General features: G+C 39.8%; 1 non-coding gene across 1 annotated transcript; it reads right to left on the bottom strand.

Moving 5' to 3' along the window:
• Nucleotides 1-599: 599 nt before the first annotated feature.
• LOC111753774 (U6 spliceosomal RNA) lies at nt 600-706 on the bottom strand. Its single transcript, XR_002788559.1, has one exon. It is a non-coding gene; the product is annotated as a U6 spliceosomal RNA (small nuclear RNA).
• Between the last annotated feature and the right edge of the window lie 7,926 nt (nt 707-8,632).

Genomic DNA, 8,632 nt, shown 5'->3' on the forward strand with positions numbered 1-8,632 from the left:
TTGAAATATTTGAGTATAACTTCGTATACTATAGCATCAAACATATCAAGACAGTGTAAAACCATTCAAAAGAATGAAAGTATTACAGGGTATTTAGAACCAACTAACAGAAAACAAACAATGGTTTCTATATTATCTCCTTGTCTATAAAATTTTTTGTTTGTACTATCACATATAATAAAATCCATGATAAGACTGATGGAGACAGAAGAACAGAAGGTTGGTGGGACTTCAAAACAAGATGATATTATATCAGCACTAGCTATTATGATGTCTTGTTTTCTTCAAAATAGCTGTTCATACCATCACAGACAGTAAAATCAAACAACCCAGAATAAAACCATTCCAATTAATGAATGAAAACATTATAAGGCTTCAAACCCATATAATGGGGAAATCATGATTATCATATACTTTTTTATGTATTCTTATCATTTCTTACACTAGGGAAGTTATTCCGTATTGATACATGTGAGTTTGATTTATTTCACTTATGAGTTTGGTCTCAAGCTGCGTCCATTTATTTATAAATATCTCAATGTGATCATTCTTCATAGCTGAGTAGTACTCCACTGTATAAAAATACAACTTTTTTATCAAAAAATATGGAATGCTTCATGAATCTACGTGTCAGCCTTCAGCAGGGGCCATGCTAATCTTCTCTGTATCGTTCCAATTTTAGTACATATGCTGCTGAAGTGAGCACTAATCTCAGAGATTTTAAGAAGCCACTATTGTGTTTCAGTTCTGTACTACATTCCCGTGATGTAAAGGGCTGACAGATACTATCCTCGCCCCCAAAGAGTCTTACCATTTAATGAAGGTACCATAGGGCTGATCCCGGTGAACTCATTTTACAGATTTTGTGATTTGAATGATTCAGGAGCAATCCTGCCCCAATGTAGTGAGAAAATGCATCTTTTATATGTCTCCATCTCTTGCTGTAAGAATCCAGCCCACCTTCACCCCACAGCCTACTGGCTCGTCATTTGACCATTCCATTGTCTTGCACAGCATAACTTTAGCATTTCAAGTCTCTTGCTCAGGTCAGTAACTTCACTATTCATTACAGGAATTTCTTGAGAGACTCGTAACTCTTCAGTAGAAAATACCAATAGCTCACTTCTGAGCCTAAACTGTTGCCTAAAGCGCTCATGATTGTAAAATCCTAAACTCACATCACAATCCTTACTCTTTATTTTGAAAGAGTAACCTTAAACCCAGCTTTGAAATTCCAATAAATCAGAGCTTGCTCCAAGCTTTGATTAACTGAGTTAACTGTAAATTATTTGAATTTTACCTTAATTAGAAAATTTTTAGAAAGTCCTTTGAATTAATATTCTCCTTTACTTTAATAATAAACTTGGTTTTGTATAGTTAACAGGTTGTTTTAATGATATCCAGGGAGCCAATATTCAACATGTATAATTTAAGACAGAGACCATAGTGGTTTTTTTTCTGGTTGTTGTTTTGTTTTTTATTATTTGAGACAGAGACTCACCGTTAGTGCAAGCTGGGCTTGAACTCCCCACGTAGCCCAGGCTGGCCTTGAACTTGCAGTGGTGCTTCTGCCTCCGCCTCTTTGGTGCTGGGATTATGGGCATGCATCACCACTCCTGGCTCTTTGGGGGTTTTGGAAATATATTACAATATCCTTGGCTGTTATTCTTGATGACTCCTGATGACTTCCAAAGCTAGACCTCAATTCACTTCCAAAGCTGTGACCCACGTTGCTCCTGAGGTTCTTTGGGTGAAAGACCGCGACAGGATGAGAAAAATAAAGAGACAAAGCTTGGGTCAGGGGGACCCCTTACTCTCCTAATGGGAGGAAACATACCGCTCAACCAATGCAGCCTGTTTATTTATATTCCAGGAAAGATAATGCCAGTTTCAGCCCTCTGCCTAACAACCCACTGCTTGGATTGTCCAGGGGCTGGGTGTTTTCCCCGGCTGTACCAACTTCTTCAGGTGGCTGACCCAGGCGCTCTTTGTTTTCTGGTAGGGTCACGTTTGGTTGATGCCCTAGCTCAATTTCCAGCTTCCAGGGCTCCTAACACATTGACTTTTCCTCCTCACTGGAACTAGGATAGTGTGAAGATACTCAAGCTTTACCATTCTATTGCCTATTCCTTCCCACACTGCAAAATAACTCAGATCTAAACAGGTCCTAAGTCCTGCTAATTTGTATAAATATGTGTCTGCTTTGTTCAAAGACAACTGTTTCACCCTAAATCCAATAGTGTAGACTTATCTACCACAATTACTGAGCTTTGATCACCCAGAATAGGCGGTGTCATGTGGCACATACCTGTCCTTCTCCAGTGCACTCCCCTTATCAGGATACATGTCTGTTGATTTGTGGGACGCTGGCTGTTTTTCGTTCCTGACAAACTCCAGTGATTAAAATGTAGTGGCTCGCTCTCATTCCCCTGATAAAGGTGACAGCTGCAGTTTCCAGTGGTGGTGGGTATCGTCCATGCAGATTGCTTTTTAATGAAAGCAATATATTATCTACCTAGAGACCCTGAAGCCTCACCTTGTTAATGTATTCTAGCCTGGCACCACATTTATCTATAAATTAGTTGTATTAAACACATTCCTTCCTATTTATCTGGCCTTTAAAGAGTTTTTCTGGTGAGAGGATTTTTGGCCTCTTTCTTCTCCTTCAATGTTATTATACTTAGTGACAACCCAACCAATATTTTAAATGTATAGTTTTGCATAAAATATTTCTAGACTGGAGTCTATTGCTACAATGACCTCTCTATTCAGTGTCTTGATAATCTTTTGCCGCACTAAGCCAGTAAAATAGGAGCCAAAAGCCACAGAAGGGACCAGAACGCTGGTCTCAGTGGAATCTCCTAAAAGTCTGCAATCATTTGGAAACAGAAGTCCACTAAATGGCATGGTTAAACGCATCAAATCAACTTGAAATTTAGGCGTTTGCAGTTTTAAGATGTGAGGTTTCAGGAAATGTCATTTGTATGCACAGGAAAAATAAAGAAAGAAAGCAAGGAAATCCTATCATAGTTAAAATGCAAATAAACCTCTGCTTGTGTAGCGACCCACGTCCTCGGCGCCCTCGCGAGGCTGTGATCACTGTGGGCTGTGGGCCACCGATCCACGGGGACGAAGGCTCCATGTGAGGAGCAAACTTCCACCGTGGCTCTGGAAATAACTACAACACTAAGGCCTCCTAATGACCCATGAGCCCGAATTGGAAACAAACAACTATTTTGCTGAATGTGTCCTCTCTGACCTAAAACCAATATTAAACTTTTCACAGAACTATAAATCAAACCCATTAAAAACAAAAAACCCAGTGAACCAGTCTGAACTAAATCCAAACCTACATATTTTCTAAAACAACTGAACTGTAACAAAACTAAAACATCAAAATATTCTTCAACCTGAATCGATATTTCATTTGGTGCAAGCCTCTGAACCATAGTTTCTATTTCGAGACAGGATTATTGTTCAGTGTTAACAGTCACTTTAAAGAGAAAGTATGGAAGAAAAGTTAATACCATGTTTAGTACTGAGTATAAATAAGAAAAATATGCAATAAACCATGAAAAAAATTTTTGTAAATATTTCTAGTAAATATACAATCATTCAAAGAGAAGCCAGGAAAAAAATTATAAGGAAGCAAATGCAGTGCTGTAACCTCCATACTCGGGAGGCTGAGGCAGCAGGGTCAGGAGTTCCTGGTCCGCCTGGGTAACAGCGAGATGGTACCACAAAATAAAAATGAATGAGTGCAGGAAGGGTGCGGGCTGCAGCTCTGTGACCCTGTGCTCCTCTGGCGTGCTCAGGCTCTGGGTTCAATCTCCAGTACAGGACAGGCTGTAGACAATAAAAGGCAGGGGTTTTAGAATTTGATAAAAATTATTTCTCCCCAGCTCTCAATGATTGATTTCCACATTGTCAAAATGAATAAACACTTTCAAAAGTCTGCACTTTAAAGTACGCGTTGTAGTGCCAACAATCCCCTGCTTTCTAAAAACAAAAATTATATATATATGTATATAACCAAGCAGGATGACCACACATAGTAGTAAATTTCTGTGAGTTAAAAAGGGACCAGATTAAAGCACAGCCTGCTTTACCTGTTGTAGCCTTGTTATCAAGAGGGCACAATAATAATTATAATAAAGTGGTAATAAAATTAAAAAGCAGTAATGAAAAAGAAAGAAGCAAATGCAAGAATTGAATATGTGACTCACTGAGAAGGCACAGGGGAACGGGATTCATGGCAGATAAGGCAGGAGACAAAGTTATAAATAAGGGCTCTATAGAATTATAATCAGCCTTGTTATACTTTCCCTTATTGGCTGGTTTTTGTTGTTGTTGGTTGTGAATAGTAGAGAAAAATGTAGTGAACAGAAAATAATTTTACAGTAACTTTTGGTCTTTATGAATAAGAAAACAGCAAAGTTCAGAAGTACATTATTTGGATTTTTAAGTTCTGGATAAATGAAAATTTTTGATAGTTTTAAAGAAGTTAATATTTAAGGAAATAATTCTCTAACATCTAAATATTTTTAGTGTCTTGTGATATAGCAATATGCATATGACCCTAAACATAATTAAAATAAATTTGCATGTTATATTTAATTATGGTATGATATAAGCAAACCTAGCTTCTCTTCCCTGGCATTGTCATTAGGGAAAGATCACAGGTTACAGCATCTTCCAAGGCAAGATTGTTTTCAAAGACCTCCAGGCAGAACGGGATTCTTGATAAAAATACTTACACACCCTGCCTATTTCTTCTTCGCTCAGGACTGAGAACCACTAACACAGTCTGATTAGGCTCTGCACAGCACTGTGAGCGCTGCTCTCCTTGAGGCTCGGCGGGAATGGTTTATGCTCTTTACCTTTCCACAGTGACCTTGGAAACCATGTTAAAGACGGTGAAACCATAACAAAAAGCCACTTTTCTGTCCCTAAATAAGCATTTGGAAGAAAGCCATCTGGGGTCAGGTAACTTGTTTGTACCACATATAAACAATAAATAAAGCTCTACTGTGTAAACTTGTGGAGATTTTAGGGGTTTATCTATTAAGTGTTACGTTAACATATAGCTTATTTCAGAGTAGCAAAAAGTTGGAAACCAATATCTAACAAATCTACAGTAACTATTCTGTTATGGTAGAGACCACTAAGAGTTTCCTTCCCTGCACTGTATTGTATAGTCTTCATTTCCTTAACATTTACACACAGGAGTTGTAACTAATACATAAAAATAAAATAAACATGATAGTTTGGTGGTCTACAGTATTGATGACATCCAGAAATAGTGGAAACTTTTAACAGCAGAAAATATTTTATACCCTAAAATGTGGTAAATAGTTGGGCAGGAAATTTTTCTTCAGAGCTTAATTTGATTATACTTAATGAAAAACTGATGATTTTACGTTGAAGGAATGTTAGAGGCCAACTTTCACATATACACTCTTAAGTTTTATTTTTTGCCAGGTGTAGTGGTGCATGCAACTAACCCGAGCACTCAAAGAGGCTGAAGCAGAAAGTTTAAAGCCAACTTTGGCTACAAATGGTAAGACCCTGTCTCCAAAAAAGGAAATTTTTATTTTCTTGTGAGCGACTGTAGCCTGACTGCATTTTTAGCAACTGAACCAGAATAAATATGTTCTTTGCACTGAAAGACCATTTTCTGATTGAAGTTCATGTGTTAAGTGCATGTAGGTAACAGGTTAAATTCCATACAATTATATATTTTCAGAACCAGGGGTTGCTCTGTATGCTTACTGAGGGGCGTTGCAACTAAGATTTGGTTTTTACACTACTTACAAGTTAATAAGTTACCCTGTTATTATTTCATGGATTTGGACAGAAGACAAAGGACTCCTGGGTCAGAGACAAATGACTATTACTCATGACCTGGCAGCTGGGAAGAGCATCTGCTTATTTGCATAGCTTCCCCTTGCTTCCAACTCTCAAGAGGCCAGTGTGGAGGCCCAGGAGACGCTGTAAATGTAGGTGGTTTGCACCGCAGCCAAGGAACAGTGCATTTATAGTAGATGGCAAATAAGCCCACTTTTTGTCTAGAGTGACGTTGTTACATTCCCCAAAGTTGCTGCATAAAAACCTGATCTAAATAAAAAAGCAGTTAGGCTTTTGTAATATTGATACATGAAATCATGAAAAATATAATACAGGCAAGATAATGACAGGATGCCTACCTGGCAAGTGTGAGGTTGTGAGTTTGATCCCTGGTACCAAAAAAATAAAATGAAATGAAATAAATTACAGGAAAAGTATTTCATGAAAATCTAGGTGGCTCTTCCACTATGATCATATCACAAGTTCTTAAAGCTCTCAGAATTCTAAAGAGAATAGAGAAAGAAATCATAAATTGCGCATTATAGACTCGGAGTGTGACGTGAAGCCAATGAAGAACTGCGGTTGGTACATTCTTGGTATAAATGAACGGCAATAAATGAAAACACTGACAAGTGAAGGGTGAATCTTTTATGTCTATGATCTCTGTCTTGTGCTCTGAGTAACTACTTTGAAGACTCACAGTGCATTAGCTATTTTTATTTTCTATTTTGTTCTTATTGTCTATCTTGTTATGAAAGTTATTTTCACATAAAGTAAAATTATGAAGCAAAAAATGATTCTATATTTATATGTTTTAGGTTTAAAAATGTTTAAGGAAGGTACATACGATTATATGCATCTAACTTGCTGCTTTAAACCACTTTTCCCATTAATTGTAGCGCAGTCTATGTTAGGTTTTTGTTCCTGTGACTGAAAGGACCAGAAAAACCCCTAAACAAAACAAAATACAACAAAGACACAACAGGAAAGTTAATTTTGGCTTGTAGTTGTAGCCCATGATCCCTGCTTCACTGCTTCTGGGTCAGTGGTGGGGCAGAGCAGGATGTCATGGTCAGGAGCTCCTGGTGGGTCAAAACTGCTCAGCGCCTGGTGGGGGGGGGGCGGGGGAGGGAGTAAGGAAGGGGAGAGGGGGGAGCAGAGGGAGAGGAGAGGGAGGAGTGTGTGTGGGGGGGAACAAAGTATACCTTTAAAGGTGGCCCCAGTGGTCTATTGCCCCCTAAAGATTCCAGCACCTCCCAGTGGCCTGTGGGGAGTGATGGTCCAGATCCAAGTTATAACTGTTCTGCTTTTCTTCTTTTTCAAGAGCTGTTTCTCATCAAATGGTAATATTGGGCTAATGATAGTGGTGATGCAGAACTAAACTCCCCCATTTTCCAAAGGCCTGTTCAACATGGGCTGTGAGGGTATCCATGGTCCAGAGCCACCCTACCTGATTTTCCAAGGAATTTCCTTTCTCAGGCCATTTTCTTTCTCTCTCGGGGTGGGTGGGGTAGAGAGTGGGGGAGGTACCCTTTCAGGCTGTTGCAGATAAAAGCAAACTCATAAGACGGCATTTGTTAACAACATGACAGCTTTCCACTGCAAATTAAGAAAAAGAAGAGTCACTCAGCCCACCGGTCCTCAGCGTGCAAGACAATGGTCCTCTGTTGGGGCACCGTGACCTCGGCCTGCCAGCCTGTGCTCAGTGCAGTGGCGCTGCCTGCTCTCCTATGAGCGCTGCCCAGGGAAGCCTGCAGTAGACAGGTGTCAGCTGTGGCCCAGGGGTGCAGGCCAGGGACTGGGCAGGAGCCAGGAGATGCAGGCTCTGCCTGGAGCGCACAGGCACTCACACTGGTTCTAGGCGCTGGTTCTGAGGCTCTTGCTCACAGTTACCTTGCATATTTGGGGGGCTGGGGGTTTAGCTCAGCAGCATAAGCACCTGCCTTGCAAGCAGGCGGTCGTGAGTTCAATCCCCGGTACAGATAAAAAAATGAAAAAGACAAAAAAAAAAAAAAAAACCAAAAAACAACAACCTTGCATATTTGGGACAGCACATGTTCATAGATTTGGCTCTGTTCCTGTGTCATCTGAAGATGAAAGAAACAAATGTCTATGTACTTTGGGGCCAAAAGTACAATAATTTTGTTTGTGAGGAATTTTCTGTAAATTGATTTGAGGAATCAAATTTTTCCTGATGAATAAACTTTTAAATTCATTTTTTTTTAAATAAAAAAGGCTTTCGTGGGTACAGTACATATTGTAATGTAGTTAGGAGCACGTGTTCTGCTGGGAGCCCTGGAACTGCGGGACTTGGGGCCTGGGGAGCCCCAGCCACAGGCCTCAGGGCTGCAGTTTTCTAAGCCGGGAGGCTGCTGCAATAGACCTGCGGGCCCATAAACACAGCGACACATTCACACTAACCTGGTTCAAGGCTTTAAAATCTATCTAGCGCACCACAAGGAAGTGATGCAGAAATGGGTTGCTCTCAATTCTTACTGAAAACAAACTGTGGTGAAGCTGCCACCACCCAGTCCAAGTTTGGCAAGTTAGTGCTTTGACCAGAATTAATATTATATTAAGAAATATTAGGAAAATTTAAAAGTATGAGAGAGAAGGTTGCTTATGAATTTTCCAACAATTAAAAAGTTCCACAAAACCCTGCAGACAAACTCTGGAAAGCCCTGACCAGCCCATCCATCGGTTCCTGTCATACCGGTAAACTCTGGACCTTTTTGAATCTCTCCTTTCCTTGTCTCTTTTTCGGGGGAGGGAGCTCAGTTCCTGG

The sequence above is a fragment of the Cavia porcellus genome, unplaced genomic scaffold, assembly GCF_034190915.1.
Source record: "Cavia porcellus strain 051 isolate PalLab524CR breed Dunkin Hartley unplaced genomic scaffold, mCavPor4.1 scaffold_21, whole genome shotgun sequence".
Lineage (NCBI taxonomy): Eukaryota > Metazoa > Chordata > Mammalia > Rodentia > Caviidae > Cavia > Cavia porcellus.